Source organism: Salmo salar, chromosome ssa21 (genome assembly GCF_905237065.1).
Source record: "Salmo salar chromosome ssa21, Ssal_v3.1, whole genome shotgun sequence".
Lineage (NCBI taxonomy): Eukaryota > Metazoa > Chordata > Actinopteri > Salmoniformes > Salmonidae > Salmo > Salmo salar.
This window is the reverse complement of record NC_059462.1, coordinates 46,206,031-46,227,841: the sequence shown is the minus strand read 5'-3', so window position 1 is coordinate 46,227,841 and position 21,811 is coordinate 46,206,031.

Sequence of the window (21,811 nt, the reverse complement as noted above, 5' to 3'; positions counted from 1 at the left end):
GGGGGAATAGGTTTTGTTGTGCCCTCTTCACGACTGTCTTGATATGCTTAGTTTGTTGATGATGTGGACACCAAGGACCTTGAAGCTCTCAACCTGCTCCACTACAGCCCCGTCGATGAGAATGGGGGCATGCTCGGTCCTCCTTATCCTGTAGTCCACAATCGTCTCCTTAGTCTTGATCACGTTGAGAGAGAGGTTGTTGTCCTGGCACCACACGGCCAGGTCTCTGACCTCCTCCCTATATGCTGTCTCATCGTTGTCAGGCCTACCACTGTTGTGTCATCTGCAAACTTAATGATGGTGTTGGAGTCGTGCCTGGCCATGCAGTCATGAGGGAACAGGGAGTACAAGAGGGGACTGAGCATGCACCCCTGAGGGGCCCCGTGTTGAGGATCAGCGTGTCAGATGTGTTGTTACCTACCCTCACCACCTGGGGGGGGGAGCCCGTCAGGAATTCCAGGATCCAGTTGCAGAGGGAGGTGTTTAGTCCCAGGGTCCTTAGCTTAGTGATGAGCTTTGAGGGCACCATGGTGTTGAACACTGAGCTGTAGTCAATGTATAGCATTTTCACGTAGGTGTTCCTTTTGTCCGGAGCTTTTGAGGATCGTGACAGATTTAGCATGGTGTTTAGGGATGGAATAAGCTAAGACCCCTCGTCAATCTACACACAATACCCCATAATGACAAAGTAAAAACAGGTTTGCAGAATTCTTGGCAAATTTATTAAAAATGAAAAACTGAAAAATGCATTTGCATAAGTATTCAGACCGTTTACTCAGTACTTTGATAAAACACCTTTGGCAGTGACTACAGCCTCGAGTCTTCTTGGGTATGACGATACAAGCTTGGCACACCTATATTTGGGGAGTTTCTCCCATTCTTCTCTGCAGACCCTCTCAAGCTCTGTCAGGTTGAATGGGGAGTGTAACTGCACAGCTATTTTCAGATCTCTCCAGAGATGTTTGATCAGGTTCAAGTCCGGGCTCTAGCTGGGACACTCAAGAACATTGAGACTTGTCCCGAAGCCACTCCTGGATTATCTTGGCTGTGTGCTTAGGGTCATTGTCCTGTCATTAAGAATCTCTCTGTACTTTGCTCCATTCATCTTTGCCTCGATCCTGACTGGTCTTACGGTCCTTGCCACTGAAAAACATCCCCACAGCATGATGCTTCCACCACCATGCTTCACCGTAGGGATGGTGCTAGGTATCCTCCAGACGTGATGCTTGGCATTCAGGCCAAAGAGTTCAATCTTGGTTTCATCAGACCAGAGAATCTTGTTTCTCATGGTCTGAGAGTCCTTTAGGTGCCTTATGGCAAACTCCAAGGGGGCTGTTATGTGCCCTTTACTGAGGAGTGGCTTCTGTCTAGCCACTCTACTATAAAGGCCTGATTGGTAGAGTGCTGCAGAGATGGTTGTCCATCTGGAAGTTTCTCCCATCTCCACAGAGGAACTCTAGAGCTCTGTCAGAGTGACCATCGGGTTCTTGGTCACCTCCCTGACCCTTCTCCCCCGATTGCTCAGTTTGGCCAGGCGGCCCACTCCAGGAAGAGTCTTGGTGGTTCCAAACACTTATTTCCCTCATTAAAATGGAAATCATTTTATAACATTTTTGACATGCGTTTTTCTGGATTTTTTTGTTGTTATTCTGTCTCTCACTGTTCATATAAAGCTACCATTACAATTATAGACTGATAATTTCTTTGTAAGTGGGCAAACGTACAAAATCAGCAGGGGATCAAATACTTTTTTCCTCACTGTACATGTTGATATGGTTAAAGTGACTATGCATATATGATGAACAGAGAGTAGCAGTAGCATAAAAGAGGGGTTGGCGGGTGGCAAGACACAACGCAGATAGCCCAGTTAGCCAATGTGCGGGAGCACTGGTTGGTCGGCCCAATTGAGGTAGTATGTACATGAATGTATAGTTAAAGTGACTATGCATATGTGATAAACAGAGAGTAGCAGCAGCGTAAAAAGAGGGGTTTGCACACAATGCAAATAGTCCGGGTAGCCATTTGATTACCTGTTCAGGAGTCTTATGGCTTAGGGGTAAAAACTGTTGAGAAGCATTTTTGTCCTAGACTTGGCACTCCGGTACCGCTTGCCATGCGGTAGTAGTGAGAACAGTCTATGACTGGGGTGGCTGGGGTCTTTGACAATTTTTAGGGCCTTCCTCTGACACCGCCTCGTGTAGAGGTCCTGGATGGCAGGCAGCTTAGCCCCAGTGATGTACTGGGCCGTATGCACTATCCTCTGTAGTGCCTTGCGGTCAGAGGCTGAGCAATTGACGTACCAGGCAGTGATGCAATCAGTCAGGATGCTCTTGATGTTGCTGCTGTAGAACCTTTTGAGGATCTCAGGACCCACGCCAAATCTTTTTAGTTTCCTGAGGGGGAATAGGCTTTGTCGTGCTCTCTTCATGACTGTCTTGGTGTGTTTGGACCATTCTAGTTTGTTGTTGATGTGGACACCAAGGAACTTGAAGCTCTCAACCTGCTCCACTGCAGCCCTGTCAATGAGAATGGAGGCGTGCTCGGTCCTCCTTTTCCTGTAGTCCACAATCATCTCCCTAGTCTTGGTTACGTTGAGGGATAGGTTGTTATTCTGGTACCACCCAGCCAGGTCTCTGACCTCCTCCCTATAGGGTGTCTCATCGTTGTCGGTGATCAGGCCTGCCACTGTTGTGTCGTCTGCAAACTTAATGATGGTGTTGGAGTCGTGCCTGGCCATGCAGTCGTGGGTGAACAGGGAGTACAAGCTCCAGTGTTGAGGATCAGTGTGGCAGATGTGTTGCTACCTACCCTCACCACCTGGGGGCGGCCTGTCAGGAAGTCCAGGATCCAGTTGCAGAGGGAGGTGTTTAGTCCCAGGATCCTTTGCTTAGTGATGAGCTTTGAGAGTACTAGGGTGTTGAATGCTGAGCTGTAGTCAATGAATAGCATTCTCACATAAGTGTTCCTTTTGTCCAGGTGGGAAAGGGCAGTGTGGAGTGCAATAGAGATTGCATCATCTGTGGATCTGTTTGGGCGGTATGCAAATTGGAGTGGGTCTAGGGTTTCTGGGATAATGGTGTTGATGTGAGCCATTACCAACCTTTCAAAGCACTTCATGGCTACGGACGTGAGTGCTACGGGTCAGTTGTCATTTCTACAGCTTCCCTCACTCGGACCAGCTCTGGATCCAACCAGGTCTATACTGAACTGGTTTAGTTGTCCTCGGGTCCGTTCAGAACGGGTCTCTACATTAAACATTTTATTTATGCATATCTGGTCCGGGTTGGAAAAGCCCAGGTCCATTTCGGAATGGAAGCTGTAGAAATAATATATACATTTATAAGACTTGTTCATGATCTCAGGCCCTTCTTATGAACAAATCTTTATTTTATGAACAAGTCTTGTAAATTGATATATTCTTTCTACAGCTTATTAGCCTAATATGTTCTCCCTGTTGATGATGCTTATTATACATTAAGGTTTAACCAATAATGTATGCTGATGCTAATATGATGTACAATATTCAATTATGTTTCTATATGATAACAATAGCGTAGTTTCTATATGGAGTGTGCGACTTTCTTTCTTTTGATAGTTTATCATTTTTTCGCCGTTAGTCAGCACCTCCACACAAACTAATTTTTCTGCATGTGCGCCAGCTCATGTTTTTTAATCAACTGTCAAATTACAACCACCCAGGGGCATGTCCATGGGGACAACAGTGATTTGTCCCAAAATAACCCAATGTGATTTCATAGTTCTGACAGCAATTTGAATATATTTATTTACATAACTGAAATGTCCCATTTCCTTGTCTTCAGGCCCATCAGAATTTCTGTTCTTGTTTCCATTGCACATAATTCTGTGTGAAGTGAAATTCAATTGTTTTGAATACTAGGCACCCAATGACGCTTTCGAAATGGCCATTGACGTTTTCATAACCCTTGACTTCAGTAAAATGACTACTGATTTTCAAGTATTTCAGGATGACATTGTTCCAGTGTGTTACCCACATTTGTTCTACTCTACTGGGTGGGATCGCAGCTCCTAGCCAGACTTGTCTCTCCCACTGGGCCTGAGGCAGAGGTATTTGGCTCTGTAATAGGAAGCGTCTGGTTAGCACTTACAGCTGAAGTGAGCAATCAGGTCTGTGGCAGATTACCTTACCCACGAGCTGACCCTGTGGGACCAGTGCTGAACTAACACCACCTGACATCTCCCAACACCGGCCCTGTGTGTGTGTGTGTGTGTGTGTGTGTGTGTGTGTGTGTGTGTGTGTGTGTGTGTGTGTGTGTGTGTGTGTGTGTGTGTGTGTGTGTGTGTGTGTGTGTGTGTGTGTGTGTGTGTGTGTGTGTGTGTGTGTGTGTGTGTGTGCACAAAGAACACTGTTTTCTGTCTAACAAGCTCTGGCAGCTATACAGGGCATGTCCAGGACTGGGTACACCCACGGAAGGAGAGGTGGACATTCTGTGGGAAATACTGCTGAAATACTGGGAGTGGAGACCAAGTCTGACAGTGCATACCTGAGTCATTCCCAGTGGAGAGGGCGTATCTATAAAAGCTCTGTATTCATCTCTCATTTTCCACAACTGTAGAACAAGGCTAGAGTGAACATGAATGGCTCCCAGAAGCACTTGATACTATACACCTATACACTATATGTGTTGTATATGTCACGGGGTGTGTAAATGTACACTGCGTCATATATCTGACCACAGAATAGTAAACCAACATGTACCACCAACGAGTACTGTATGTCATATGTACAAACGCAGGGTAAATAGGAAAGTTTTCTGTTTTACTGTTAATGATTGCAGAATAACATTTGTGACCCCAGGCTGCAAAGGTCAAGGTCAGAACCTCCCCTCGCACCCCAAAACAGGAAATGAGACATGTGAGTCGCACAGTCAAGTGAATGCCTCCACTGTCCTTGAGTGAGATGGGCAGCGTTATACAGTACATGACAGATGTCAACATAGTCCTTATATCTAATGAAAGAATCTGCAACTTTATGAAACAATCAACAACTTTCTTTAATGTGGTCTGGCTTGGCATACAATAAAACAGGATTCAGGCCAGTCAGATTGGGAATTAAATTGCTCATTTGGTTTGGCTAATTAGTCTGAAAATCAGTGAAATGTCAGTTTATTTCACAACACAGATTATTTTGGCTGATTGGCCAATTAACACATCGATAACGTGCAAATCAATCTAAATCTTCTGGAAACGTCCAACGTCATCATAGTTCCCTCTGTTAGAGAGAAAATGTCCACAAGACATTACCCCCAATTTATTCACACTTATTCATTTAACATGTTAACTTTGTTTCTGGGAACTGAAAGTTGTGAATATTAATTGAACGTTCACCTCATGCAACAAAATGATCACTTCACCGTTAACTTGTTATGGATAGGGGGCAGTATTTTCACGGCCGGATAAAAAACGTACCCAATTTAATCTGGTTATTACTCCTGCCCAGAAACTAGAATATGCATATAATTAGTAGTTTTGGATAGAAAACACGCCAAAGTTTCTAAAACTGTTTGAATGGTGTCTGTGAGTATAACAGAACTCAAATGGCAGGCCAAAACCTGAGAAGATTCTGTACAGGAAGTACCCTGTCTGACCATTTCTTGGCCTTCTTTGTCATCTCTATCCAAAACAGAGGATCTCTGCTGTAACGTGACACTTTCTAAGGCTCCCATAGGCTCTCAGAAGGCGCCAGAACGTTGAATGATGACTCTGCAGTCTCTGGCTGAAAAACAGTAGCGCATTTGGTAAGTGGTCGATCTGAGAACAATGAGACAGGTGTGCGTGCACGTGAAGAGGCCATTTTACATTTTCAGTCTTTGAGCGAAAACAACGACTCCCGGTCGGAATATTATCGCTATTTTACGAGAAAAATCGCATAAAAATTGATTTTAAACAGAGTTTGACATGCTTCGAAGTACGGTAATGGAATATTTTGACATTTTTTGTCATGAAACGCGCTGGCGCGTCACCCTTCGTTACCCTTCGGATAGTGTCTTGAACGCACGAACAAAACGCCGCTATTTGGATATAACTATGGATTTTTTGGAACCAAACCAACATTTGTTGTTGAAGTAGAAGTCCTGGGAGTGCATTCTGACGAAGAACAGCAAAGGTAATCCAATTTTTCTTATAGTAAATCTGAGTTTGGTGAGTACCAAACTTGGTGGGTGTCAAAATAGCTAGCCTGTGATGGCTGGGCTATCTACTCAGAATATTGCAAAATGTGCTTTCACCGAAAAGCTATTTTAAAATCAGACACCGCGATTGCATAAAGGAGTTCTGTATCTATAATTCTTAAAATAATTGTTATGTTTTTTGTGAACGTTTATCGTGAGTAATTTAGTAAATTCACCGGAAGTGTTCGGTGGGAATGCTAGTTCTGAACGTCACATGCTAATGTAAAAAGCTGGTTTTTGATATAAATATGAACTTGATTGAACAAAACATGCATGTATTGTATAACATAATGTCCTAGGAGTGTCATCTGATGAAGATCATCAAAGGTTAGTGCTGCATTTAGCTGTGGTTTTGGTTTTTGTGACATTATATGCTAGCTTGAAAAATGGGTGTCTGATTATTTCTGGCTGGGTACTCTCCTGACATAATCTAATGTTTTGCTTTCGTTGTAAAGCCTTTTTGAAATCGGACAGTGTGGTTAGATAAAGGAAAGTCTTTAAAATGGTGTAAAATAGTCATATGTTTGAAAAATTGAAGTTTTTGGATTTTCGAGGAGTTTGTATTTCGCGCCACGTCCTATCATTGGATATTGGAGCGATGTTCCGCTAGCGGAACGTCTAGATGTAAGAGGTTTTAAGGTGTTGAGAAGTCAGACTTGAAAGAGATATAGATTTGCTGCCAAACAACAGTGTTGAATCCGTCAAAGAGGCACACATCACATACACTACTGAATGAGCCACATGTTAGACTGCTGGTTGTTCAGGCCAAGGGGATATAGTTAGGATATAGTTAGGGGGTAAGTCCAGTTCCTGTCCATTGTCCACCTGCCTGCCTGTTTACAATCACCTCACCCTTTCAGGGTTCTCTCAGGTCACACATGAAGTGACTAGCAGCCACTCCAGTCGTCTCTCCCCCCACAAAAAAACCCTCTCTGCACTCACTTTAACACGTCTTCCAAAAGTGGCTTCCTCTCCATCATAGTTTTGGAAATGTAAATTTATTTCAATAACATTTCAGCAGCAGTTAAGGCAAACACAAATCCCATGACTGAAACTTCTTGGCTCGGAAGAGCCGCACAAATACATTTTTAAAATGTTCAAATAACTGAAAATTGGCAGTTATTTGAAAATATATAGGTCCATTATCTTTTCTACACAATTTCTATCAAGCTTTAGATGTTCAAGTGTGGCCTGGAGTGAAAATTAAATTATTAAAATATTTTTTTTTGTTACTCAAACCTCATGAGTCATCCACATGACACAAATCTGTTGTAGTGACAGAGAACTATAACCCCTGTGTTTAAACCAGGAGCCACTCCAGCCTACAATATTCCCATTACCCATGAAAAGAATTGCTCCTGAACCTCTTCAGTAGCCTTTTTGACCAAAAATTGTTCCGAGGTCAACTCTAACTCAATTCTGTTGAATATCTTGTCAATCTCAAACTCTGCAATGAAACTCTTAAACATGTTACCCTGTTTTAAAATAAAAGGTGGCACTGCATTTCCGAAAAATTGGTTATTAGATTCAGCCATTCATATAGAGTGTGTGACTTCTCTAGCACACACTAATAATATGATTTTTCTCTCCAGCTGTTTTGTTAGTTTGATTTATTCTGTACGTTTCCCACATTCTTTCCTCTTCAACTACTAGACGAATTGACCACTCTCCTTTGACCTCTGGTTCTAAACACAGGATTGAGTAGGGACACTTTTATACGTGAGACGGCAAGCTACACTGATCTGGGAGGGCCAGAGGTAAGCACCTGACATTTCCTGCTTTTTGCTCGCTGTAAATCGGCCATATCCTTAGTTTACAACGACTTAAACGGAGCAGGGAAGCGGGGCGTAAACCCTCGCTGCCATACAGGATGCTGCAGCTTTTGAAGGTTCACCTGTCAACAGTGCGACTGCCTACCACGTGACAGAAAGGTTGTTCTCTCTCTGACATGTTTGGCTGTTGCTCACTAATTATTTATCCCTAGTCTGGTATGTTTGTGTATCTTTATTTGGCCCTCCCATCTCTCCATCTCTCCATTGATCCATCTGTCCCTATCCCCTCTCCTTTATGTTAACTGTGAGCAGTCCCTGGGGAGAAATTAACGACGGGAATGTGGTGATGGATGGTTGATTCATTGGGCCCCTGCCCCTTGTGGTCATTACCTAAGGAGTTTGGGTACATTACATTACGTTGCATTTATCTCCATCATAGTTTATCAGCATTGCCAGTGTTATACTGTTACACAATAACATGGCCAACACATTTTTTTTGTCTGTATCGCTTAACATTTCACATACATTCATTTCATATATTGCATAGCAACGTGAAACAAGCAGTTTGGTCAATTTAACTCCTCAAGCGGGCCTCAAATAGTACACCTTAGAGTTGCATTAAAATCAATGTCAATGTATCTTCTTTTCCTTTTAGGTTCCTTTCTCTCATGCTTTGGCTGTGGTCGAACTGAAAGGGAACAGGACACGCCTAAACCCTAAAATGTCCCCGGTGGCCAGTGTCAGTTGTGCATGGAGATTGTGGTCCTTGGGCTTTATTGGCTCCCGCAATCCCCCAGAGTGCCTTGGGAATGGCGATAGTGTGCCCCACTACCGCCCCCATACCCTTTCCTCCCATACCCTGCCCTCTTTCTCTGTTTCTCAATCTTCAGTCTCTCTTTCGCTTCATACCCCTGCTGCAGAATAGTTACAGGCAAAGTTGGTATGCAGCCCTAGACAGTGTCCACAGAAACACTGTAATCAACAGAACATGCCAACAGAGAGAGAGAGAGAGAGAGAGAGCGACAGAGAGAGAAAGTTAGTAGAAAATAGAGAGAATAAGGAGAAAGGGGGCAGGGAAACAATGATCTGGCATAGGGACAGAGAAAGACAGAGAGAGAGACAGAACCAGAGAGAGACAGAGACAGAGAGAGAGAGACAGAGAGGGAGTGAGACAGTGAAAGAGAGCGAAAGACAGAGAGAGAGAGACAGAGAGAGACAGAGAGAGAGAGAGAGAAAGAGAGACAGAGCGAGGGAGAGAGAGAGAGAGAGAGAGAGAGAGAGAGAGAGAGAGCACTGCTGAGAAGATAGCACCATCTACAGGCCAGATCTCCAAAACATCTGCTATCATTTGATTAATTGCTAAAAGTATCCCCTTAATAATAGCAAACATAATAATCATACAAAACGATCATTCAGCCTCCAGATGATGAAAAGGGCATATTCACAGAGGATACATCTTATTTTTTGTGTTTAGTTGCCAAAAGATATGGGTCATACTCAACCTAAACAAAACAACCGCAAATTTTGTTCAAAATACAGTGTATTCAGAAAGTATACAGCCTTATTCTAAAATGTATAAAAACGTTTTTCCCCCTCATCAATCTACACACAATACCCCATAATGACAAAGTAAAAACAGGTTTTTAGAAATTTTAGCAAATTTCTTAAAAATTATAAATTGAAATATTGCATTTACATATGTATTCAGACCCTTTACTCAGAACTTTGTTGAAGCACCTTTGGCAGTGATTACAGCCTCAAATCTTCTTCAGGATGACGCTACAACCTTGGCACACCTGTATTTGGGGCGTTTCTCCCATTCTCTGCAGATCCTCTCAAGCTCTGTCAGGTTGGATGGGGAGCGTCGCTGCACAGCTATTTTCAGGTCTCTCCAGAGATGTTCAATCTGGCTGGGCCACTCAAGGACATTCAGAGCCACCACCATACTTCACCGTAGGGATGGTGCTAGGTTTCCTCCAGACGTGACGCTTGGCATTCAAGCCAAAGAGTTCAATCTTGGTTTCATCAGACCAGCTAATCTTGTTTCTCATGGTCTGAGAGTCTTTAGGTACCTTTTGGCAAACTCCAAGTGGGCTGTCATCTACCATAAAGTCCTGATTGGTGGAGTGCTGCAAAGATGGTTGTCCTTCTGGAAGGTTCTCCCATCTCCACAGAGGAACTCTGGAGCTCTGTTGGAGTGACCATCAGGTTCTTGGTCACCTCCCTGACCAAGGCCCTTCTCCCCCGATTGCTCAGTTTGGCTGGGCGGCAAGATCTAGTGGTTCCAAACTTCTTCCATTTAAAAACGATGGAGGCCACTGTGTTCTTGGGAACCTTCAATGCTGCAGACATTTCTTGGTACCCTTCCCCAGATCTGTGCCTCGACACAATCCTGTCTCGGAGCGCTACAGACAATTCCTTCGACATCATGGCTTGGTTTTTGCTTTGACATGCACTGTCAACTGTGGGACCTCATATAGACACGTGTATGCTATTCCAAATCATGTCCAATCAGTTGAATTTAACACAGGTGGACTCCAATCAAGTTGTAGAAACATCTCAAGGATGATCAATGGAAACAGGATTCACCTGAGCTCAATTTCAAGTCCCATAGGAAATGGTCTGAATTCTCATGTAAATAATTATAAAAAAAAAAAATTATATATAAATTTGTATCTGTTTTCGCTTTGTCATTAATGGCTATTGTGTGTAGATTGATGAGGGAAAAAATATATTTCATCAATTTTAGATTAATAAGGCTGTAATGTAACAAAATGTGGAAAAAGGCAAAGGGTCTGAGTCCTTTCCGAATGCACAGTATATCACTTTCACATCACATTATTTATATTTACTAACTGGGTGGTTCGAGCCTTGAAGGCTGATTGGCTGATAGCCATGGTATATCAGATCGTACACCACAGATATGACAAAACATTTATTTTTACTGATCTAATTACGTTGGTAACCAGTTTATAATTGCAGTAAGGTACCTAAAGGGGTTTGTGATATATAGCCAATATACTAAACCACGGCTAAGGGCTGTATCCAGGTTGCATCATGCTTGGGGCTCCCACGTGGCACCGTGGTCTAAGGCACTGTATCTCAGTGCTAGAGGTGTCATTACACACCCTGGTTCAATTCCAGGCTGTATCACAACCCGCCATTACTAGTAGTCCCATAGGGCGGCGCACAATTGGCCCAGCATTGTCCGGGTTAGGGATTGGCCAGGGTAGGCCGTCATTGTAAATAATATTTTTTTCTTAACTGACTTGTCTAGTTAAATAAAGGTTAAATAAAAAATAAATAAAAAAGAATAGCCCTCTGCCGTGGTATTTTGGCCATATGCCAAACCTCTTTGGGCCTTATTGCTTTAATTATATAATTTTCAATAATCACTATTGTTATGTAAACTCAGCAAAAAAAGAAATGTCCTCTCACTGTCAACTGCGTTTATTTTCAGAAAACTTGTCTGAACATAACAAGGTTCAACAGCTGAGACATAAACTGAACAAGTTCCACAGACATGTGACTAACAGAAATGGAATAATGTCTCCCTGAACAAAGGGGGTGTCAAAATCAAAAGTAACAGTCAGTATCTGGTGTGGCCACCAGCTGCATTATTAAGTACTGCAGTGCATCTCCTCCTCATAGACTGCACCAGATTTGCCAGTTCTTGCTGTGAGATGTTACCCCACTATTCCACCAAGGCACCTGCAAGTTCCCAGACATTTCTGGGGGGAATGGACCTAGACCACACCCTCCAGAGGAGGATGTCTTCCCTGTAACACACAGCGTTGAGATTGCCTGCAATGACAACAAGCACAGTCCGATGATGCTGTGACACACCGCCCAAGACCATGACGGACCCTCCACCTCCAAATCGATCCCGCTCCAGAGTACAGGCCCCCGGGTAACGCTCATTCCTTTGACGATAAACGCGAATCCGAGCATCACCCCCGGTGAGACAAAACCGCGACGCGTCAGTGAAGAGCACTTTTTGCCAGTCCTGTCTGTTCCAGCAACGTTGGGTTTGTGCCCAAAGGCGATGTTGTTGCCGGTGATGTCTGGTGAGGACCTACCTTACAACAGGCCTACAAGCCCTCAGTCCAGCCTCTCTCAGCCTATTGGGGACAGTCTGAGCACTGATGGAGGGATTGTGCGTTCCTGGTGTAAATTAGGCAGTTGTCGTTGCCGTCCTGTACCTGTCCCGCACGTATGATGTTCAGATGTACCGATCCTGTGCAGCTGTTGTTACATGTGGTCTGCCACTGCGAGGACAATCAGCTGTCCAGCCTGTCTCCCTGTAGCGCTGTCTTAGGCATCTCACAGTACGGACGTTGCAATTTATTGACCTGGCCACATCTGCAATCCTCGTGCCTCCTTGCAGCATGCCTAAAGCACATTCACGCAGATGAGCAGGGACCCTGGAAATCTTTCTTTTGGTGTTTTTCAGTCAGTAGAAATGCCTCTTTAGTGTCCTAAGTTTTCATAACTGTGACCTTAATTGTCTACGTCTGTAAGCTGTTAGTGTCTTAATGACCGTTCCACTGGTGCATGTTCATTAATTGTTTATGGTTCATTGAACAAGCATGGGAAACAGTGTTTAAACCCTGAAGAGACAATGAAGATCTGTGAAGTTATTTCGATTTTTACGAATGATCTATGAAAGACATGGTCCTGAAAAAGGGACATTTCTTTTTTTGCTGAGTTTTCTATGTGTATCAAATGTTCAATGTCATATGTGTAAAATACCTTACGACCATCAGGGAAGAGCTATGATAACCTCCAACTGAGTAACAGTGGTTTGACTTCCTAACCATTTCAAATGTGTGTATCCTCTCTACCCTTGATACTAGTAGAGGAATTCTCTAGCCTCTATGGGCTAGGTGGGACGCTTGCGTCCCACCTACGTAACAGCCACTTGCAGCCTGTGGCGCGATTTTCAAAACCTTAAAAATCCTATTACTTCAATTTCTCAAACATATGACTATTTTACAGCTATTTAAAGACAAGACTCTCGTTAATCTAACGACACTGTCCGATTTCAAAAAGGCTTTACAACGAAAGCAAAACATTAGATTATGTCAGCAGAGTACCAAGCCAGAAATAATCAGACACCCATTTTTCAAGCCAGCATATAATGTCACCAAAACCCAGAAGACAGCTAAATGCAGCACTCACCTTTGATGATCTTCATCAGATGACAACCCTAGGACATTATGTTATACAATACATGCATGTTTTGTTCAATCAAGTTCATATTTATATCAAAAACCAGCTTTTTACATTAGCATGTGACGTTCAGAACTAGCATACCCCCGCAAACTTCCGGGGAATTCGCTAACATTTTACTAAATTACTCACGATAAACGTTCACAAAAAGCATAACAATTATTTTAAGAATTATAGATACAGAACTCCTCTATGCACTCGATATGTCCGATTTTAAAATAGCTTTTTGGTGAAAGCACATTTTGCAATATTCTAAGTACATAGCCCAGGCATCACGGGCTCGCTATTTAGACACCCGGCAAGTTTAGCACTCACCATAATCATATTTACTATTATAAAAGTTTGATTACCTTTTGTTGTCTTCGTCAGAATGCACACCCAGGACTGCTACTTCAATAACAAATGTTGGTTTGGTCCAAAATAATCCATCGTTATATCCGAATAGCGGCGTTTTGTTCGTGCGTTCCAGACACTATCCGAAATGGTAAAGAAGTGTCGCGCAATTCGTGACAATAAAATTCTAAATATTCCATTACCGTACTTCGAAGCATGTCAACCGCTGTTTAAAATCAATTTTTACGCCATTTTTCTCGTAGAAAAGCGATAATATTCCGACAGGGAATCTCCTTTTCGGCAAACAGAGGAAAAAAATCACAAAGGCGGGGGCGGTCGGGTCACGCGCATAAGCCCAGAGTCCCTTGATCGGCCACTTGAGAAAGGCGATAATGTGTTTCAGCCTGGGGCTGGAATGACGACATTCTGTTTTTTCCCGGGCTCTGAGCGCCTATGGAAGACGTGGGAAGTGTCACGTTAGAGCAGAGATCCTTAGTAAAAGATAGAGATGGAAAAGAAGTTCAAGAAATGGTCAGACAGGCCACTTCCTGTAAAGGAATCTCTCAGGTTTTGACCTGCCATTTGAGTTCTGTTATACTCACAGACACCATTCAAACAGTTTTAGAAACTTTAGGGTGTTTTCTATCCATATGTAATAAGTATATGCATATTCTAGTTACTGGGTAGGAGTGGTAACCAGATTAAATCGGGTATGTTTTTTATCCAGCCGTGTCAATACTGCCCCGTAGCCCTAACAGGCTAGCTGACATCCAGTTGAAGGTCTTCATCAGCTTGCCTCCCTCTCAGAGTTTGATGAAGTTCAAATCACTGCTGATTCCAGTTAATACACGCACCTCTCCTACTCCCACTTTAACGATCTACCCAACAGGGACATTCTCTGTGACATTCCCAATTGGGTGGGAACAGTGTGGACTGGGCACATTTCTTTGATTCTATCCCTGTAAATCTTCTTCCCTGAAAATATAGGTATTTTATGTCTTAACATGGACACATGGTATGTGTTTTAAACGGTTTTATTGCTTGGGCAAAAAATGATTATGCGAGAGTAGAGGTGAGTGATCGAATAGACTTTTGTCCTGATTTAATATAAAACTAAGTGCAGAAATAGCACTTATACTATAGGTGTCTCATTAGTCACCAGTATCATATTGAATTTCCCACCATATTGTCTCTCAGCCCTATCTTTGTATTCTTCCTCTCTCTCTTCACAACACCAACTGTAACAACAGAATGACAAAGCCCAGGGAAGGTAGACATTTGACCTCCGTGAAGCATGCCTACCACAGAGGCCAATATTTACCCTTCGTGTTGCCCTTCTTGCCGCTAATGTCACCCCCACGATGCCTATGTCCCCTGTCTCTAGCCCTGTCCAATACATACATTAACAATCAGTACAGTACGCTACCAGCCCTCTTGAATAGATCAAATACAGTCCATGTTTTTAAGTTTCAAGTAAAAGTTCAGTGACAAATTAAAAAAGTTCAGTAAAAATTATTCAAAGGAAAGAAAGCTTAACAGTCATACAATATCTAGTCCACAGTCATACAATATCTAGTCCACAGTCAAACAATATCTAGTCCATAGTCATACCATATCTATTCCATAGTCATACAATATCTAGTCCACAGTTACAAAATCTAGTCCACAGTCATACAATATCTAGTCCACAGTCATACAATATCTAGTCCATAGTCATACAATATCTAGTCCACAGTCATACAATATCTAGTCCATAGTCATACAATATCTAGTCCACAGTCATACCATATCTATTCCATAGTCATACAGTATCTAGTCCATAGTCATATAATATCTAGTCCACTGTCATACAATATCTAGTCCACAGTCATACAATATCTAGTCCATAGTCATAAATATCTAGTCCACAGTCATACAATATCTAGTAATAAAATCCATAGTCATACAGTATCTAGTCCACAGTCATATAATATCTAGTCCACTGTCATACAATATCTAGTCCACAGTCATACAATATCTAGTCCACTGTGATACAATATCTAGTCCACAGTCATACAATATCTAGTCCACAGTCATACAGTATCTAGTCCACAGTCATATAATATCTAGTCCACTGTCATACAATATCTAGTCCACAGTCATACAATATCTAGTCCATAGTCATACAATATCTAGTCCACAGTCATACAATATCTAGTCCACTGTGATACAATATCTAGTCCACAGTCATACAATATCTAGTCCACTGTCATACAATATCTAGTCCACAGTCATACAATATCTAGTCCATAGTCATACAATATCTAGTCCACAGTCATACAATATCTAGTCCATAGTCACACAATATCTAGTCCACAGTCATACAATATCTAGTCCATAGTCATACAATATCTAGTCCACAGTCATATAATATCTAGTCCATAGTCATACAATATCTAGTCCATAGTCATACAATATCTAGTCCACAGTCATATTTACATTTACATTTAAGTCATTTAGCAGACGCTCTTATCCAGAGCGACTTACAAATTGGTGCATTCACCTTATAATATCCAGTGGAACAACCACTTTACAATAGTGCATCTAAATCTTTTAAGGGGGGGTAAGAAGGATTACTTTATCCTATCCCAGGTATTCCTTAAAGAGGTGGGGTTTCAGGTGTCTCCGGAAGGTCTCAAGACTCTCCTTTATCTAACCACACTGTCCGATTTCAAAAAGGCTTTACAGCGAAAGCAAAACATTAGATTATGTCAGCAGAGTACCAAGCCAGAAATAATCAGACACCCATTTTTCAAGCTAGCATATAATGTCACAAAAACCCAGAAGACAGCTAAATGCAGCACTAACCTTTGATGATCTTCATCAGATGACACACCTAGGACATTATGTTATATGCATGTTTTGTTCAATCAAGTTCATATTTATATCAAAAAACAGCTTTTTACATTAGCATGTGACGTTCAGAACTAGCATACTTCCGGAGGAATTTGCTAACATTTTACTAAATTACTCACGATAAACGTTCACAAAAAGCATAACAATTATTTTAAGAATTATAGATACAGAACTCCTCTATGCACTCGATATGTCCGATTTTAAAATAGCTTTTTGGTGAAAGCACATTTTGCAATATTCTAAGTACATAGCCCAGGCATCACGGGCTAGCTATTTAGACACCCGGCAGGTTTAGCCTTCACCAAAATCAGATTTACTATTATAAAAGTTTGATTACCTTTTGTTGTCTTCGTCAGAATGCACTCCCAGGACTGCTACTTCAATAACAAATGTTGGTTTGGTCCAAAATAATTCATCGTTATATCCAAATTGCGGCGTTTTGTTCGTGCGGTCCAGACACTATCTGAAAGGGTAAATAAGGGTCGTGCGCATGGCGCAATTCGTGACAAAAAAATCTAAATATTCCATTACCGTACTTCGAAGCATGTCAACCGCTGTTTAAAATCCATTTTTATGCCATTTTTCTCGTAAAAAAGCGATAATATTCCGACCGGGAATGTCCATTTAGCTAAACAGAGGAAAGTAAACAAAGCTTTCGGTCGACGCGGGCACGAGCCTGAGTCTCACAGTACTGTAACCAGCCACTACCCAAACGCGCTACTTTGTTTCAGCCAGAGCCTGCAAAGCCACGATTCAGCTTTTTACCGCCTTCTGAGACCCTATGGCAGCCATAGGAAGTGTTTTGGGACAGCTAAGATCCTCACTCTTCAATAAACAGAGACAAGAAGAACGACACCTTGTCAGACAGGCCACTTCCTGAATGAAATCTTCTCAGATTTTGGCCTGCCATATGAGTTCTGTTATACTCACAGACACCATTCAAACAGTTTTAGAAACTTTAGGGTGTTTTCTATCCATATGTAATAAGTATATGCATATTCTAGTTACTGGGTAGGAGTGGTAACCAGATTAAATCGGGTACGTTTTTTATCCAGCCGTGAAAATACTGCCCCCTAGCCATAACAGGTTAAAGTCACCCAGAACTGTGAGAGGTGAGCCATCCTCAGGAAAGGAACTTATCAAGGCGTCAAGCTCATTGATGAACTCTCCAAGGGAACCTGGAGGGCGATAAATGATAAGGATGTTAAGCTTGAAAGGGCTGGTAACTGTGACAGCATGGAATTCAAATGAGGAGATAGACAGATGGGTCAGGGGAGATAGAGAGAATTTCCACTTGGGAGAGATGAGGATTCCAGTGCCACCACCCCGCTGGCTCGATGCTCTAGGGGTATGCGAGAACACGTAGTCAGACGAGGAGAGAGCAGTAGGAGTAGCAGTGTTATCTGTGGTAATCCATGTTTCCGTCAGCGCCAGGAAGTCTAGGGACTGGAGGGTAGCATAGGCTGAGATGAACTCAGCCTTGTTGGCCGCAGACCGGCAGTTCCAGAGGCTGCCGGAGACCTGGAACTCCACGTGGGTCGTGCGCGCTGGGACCACCAGGTTAGAGTGGCAGCGGCCACGCGGTGTGGAGCGTTTGTATGGCCTGTGCAGAGGGGAGAGAACAGGGATAGACAGACACATAGTAGACAAGCTACAGAAGAGGCTACGCTAATGCAAAGGAGATTGGAATGACAAGTGGACTACACGTCTCGAATGTTCAGAAAGTTAAGCTTACGTTGCAAAAATCTTATTGACTAAAATGATACAGTACTGCTGGCTGGTGGAGTAGGCTAGCTAGCAGTGGCTGCGTTGTTGACTTTGAACGTGTAGCTGGCTAGGTAACCTCGATAGTTTCAGTACTACACCTTGTCATGATACAAAGCAACTTTGTAGCTAGCTAGCTAACATAACACTAATCAAGACGTTCCTTGTAATGTATTTAGTTTCTACAATGCTGCTCGTCGGTAATAGTTGGCTGGGTTAGGAAAAATGGCGTCGCGGCGGACGGAAATAGCTGGCTAGCTAACCTCGATGGCTGGCTAGCTAACCTCGGTAATTACTAAACTACACAATTATCAAGCTATGACAAAGACAACTAAGTAGCTAGCTAGCTAACACTACACTAGTCAAATCGTTCCGTTGTAAAGTATTAGTATATACAGCGCTGCTAGTCGGTAACGGTTGGCTAGCTAGCAGTGGGTTAATGATGACTAGGTGTGTTGACTAAGTCTGGCGCCGCGTCGCGGCTGGCTAGCTCACCTCGATAATTACTCAAACTACACAATTATCTTAGATACAGAGACAGCAAAGACAACTATGTAGCTGGCTAACTAACACTAACACCACACTAATCAAGTCGTTACGTTGTAATGTAATAGTTTCTACAGTGCTGCTAGTCGGTAGAAGTTGGCTAGCTAGCAGTGATGACTAGCTAGCTAGCAGCTAGCAGTGTTGACTACGTTAGGAGGACGAAGATAGCTAGCCTCGATAATTACTCAATTACTCTAAACTACACAATTATCTTTGATACAAAGACGGCTATGTAGCTAGCTAAGAAGAATTGCTCAGATCAAACAAATCAAGCCGTTGTAATGTAGTGAAGTGTAATATTACCTGTGGAGCGAAGCGTAGTGCGACTGCTCGCTCCAATGCCTCTCTACTTATCAGTGAGTCATATAATATCTAGTCCATAGTCATACAATATCTAGTCCACAGTCATACAATATCTAGTCCACAGTCATACAATATCTAGTCCACAGACTTTTCCCAGCAGAAGACATGCTTATACTATACGGCGGTTCAGTTTTTGGACACGCTCAACAGAATGCAGGCTTATTCCCTCCAGATTCAAGTTTTGCTGATGAGAAGCCGTATTCTTCCGTTGAAAAGTAACCAGAAGGTTATTCCCAAAGGGGCCCATCTGGCCAGGCTACATCTACCTGCGTGTGAAATGGATTCATCATAAACCAGCATCTCCTCTCCTATCCGATTACAACTTCCACTTGAAGGAATGAGCCCACAAATCCACCCAGAATAAAACCGCTGGAATATATATTCCACTTCTTATTTTTGTGTAATCGCCAATAAACCTGGATGGGACATGAAACAAAAAGTGTTCAGTACTCAACACCACGTTGTTGCTAAGGGTTGTTGCCGTGCCAACGCCAAGAGGGAAGAGAGTGCTAAATCTGTTGTAATCTGATAAAAGGGCCAGATTAGGGAGCAAATCGAGACAATTTTGATCTGATTACTATTCAAATGGCTTGTTGGGATTAGGGGACTCTCATGTGAAGAGCTGTGAACATCGGGACCACACTGCAGACTGTGTTGACAACATTGGGCCCAAACTGCAGACTGTGTTGACAACATTGGGACCAAATTGCAGACTGTGTTGACAACATTGGGACCAAACTGCAGACTGTGTTGAGAACATCGGGACCAAACCGCAGACTGTGTTGACAACATCGGAACCACACCGCAGACTGTGTTGACAACATCGGGACCAAACTGCAGACTGTGTTGACAGCATCGGGACCACACTGCAGACTGTGTTGACAACATCGGGACCACACTGCAGACTGTGTTGACAACATCGGGACCACACAGCAGACTGTGTTGACAACATCGGGACCAAACTGCAGACTGTGTTGACAACATCGGGACCAAACTGCAGACTGTGTTGACAGCATCGGGACCACACTGCAGACTGTGTTGACAACATCGGGACCACACTGCAGACTGTGTTGACAACATCGGGACCACACAGCAGACTGTGTTGACAACATCGGGACCAAACTGCAGACTGTGTTGACAACATCGGGACCAAACTGCAGACTGTGTTGACAGCATCGGGACCACACTGCAGACTGTGTTGACAACATTGGGACCAAACTGCAGACTGTGTTGTCAACATCGGGACCAAACTGCAGACTGTGTTGACAACATCGGGACCACACCGCAGACTGTGTTGACAACATCGGGACCAAACTGCAGACTGTGTTGACAACATCGGGACCACACTGCAGACTGTGTTGACAACATTGGGACCAAACTGCAGACTGTGTTGACAACATCGGGACCAAGCTGCAGACTGTGTTGACAACATCGGGACCACACTGCAGACTGTGTTGACAACATCGGGACCAAACTGCAGACTGTGTTGACAACATCGGGACCACACCGCAGACTGTGTTGACAACATCGGGACCACACTGCAGACTGTGTTGAGAACATCGGGACCAAACTGCAGACTGTGTTGAGAACATCGGGACCAAACTGCAGACTGTGTTGACAACATCGGGACCAAACTGCAGACTGTGTTGACAACATCGGGACCAAACTGCTGACTGTGTTGACAACATCGGGACCACACCGCAGACTGTGTTGACAACATCGGGACCACACTGCAGACTGTGTTGACAACATCGGGACCACACCGCAGACTGTGTTGACAACATCGGGACCAAGCTGCAGACTGTGTTGACAACATTGGGACCAAACTGCAGACTGTGTTGACAACATCGGGACCAAACTGCAGACTGTGTTGACAACATCGGGACCAAACTGCAGACTGTTGACAACATCAGGACCACACTGGAGACTGTGTTGACAACATCGGGACCACACAGCAGAGTGTATTTATACAGTAGAAACTCTAATGGACTAATGGATGGGGAACTGAGTTGGAAGGGGGGCCCATGGTCCAAGTGTTGAACATGTGAGTATAGCATGGCTGTTGGTTGACACGTCTCAAGTTGTGACTAGGGAAGATCACCAGATAGCCACATGACAGAAGTATAATATCCATCACTTCCATTCTGCTTCAAGATCATCTGGCCAAGACTCCCATATTGAGCCACATGCAATACCAAATAGGTCTACAGTAGCCCCACTTCAATGTGTACAATATAACCACTGTAAAGTAGTCCTCCCTATAATTTGTATACAGTATCAATTCAATAAAGGCCTGTTCCACGTCCAAAATCCCACACAAGTACAGCTTCATTGAGAAGAGGCCAGGTGAACATATGAGAGTCTTCTCCGTACTGACAGTGTTGGAGTTCTGGGGAGGCTGTTGACTGGATCCCCTTACTCAACAGCAACCATGGAGGTCTCTCATATACTCTAACTAACACAAACCACTGAGGGTGGCTGCCTGTTGAAAACATTGTGAACTGTCAAAACAAAGACGTAGCGTGTGCCTTAGTTGAATTCATCTGTTCACTATCTATTTGCACATGTGGCTCCGTGAGTGTGTATAGGTGAGAAACGTGTGTTTGTAGGTTGAACTGGCATGCTTAGAAAAATGGCAGATCTCTTCAAAATAGTTTTCTCACAGGAGTTAATGATATGAAACCAGCACAAGCCGAG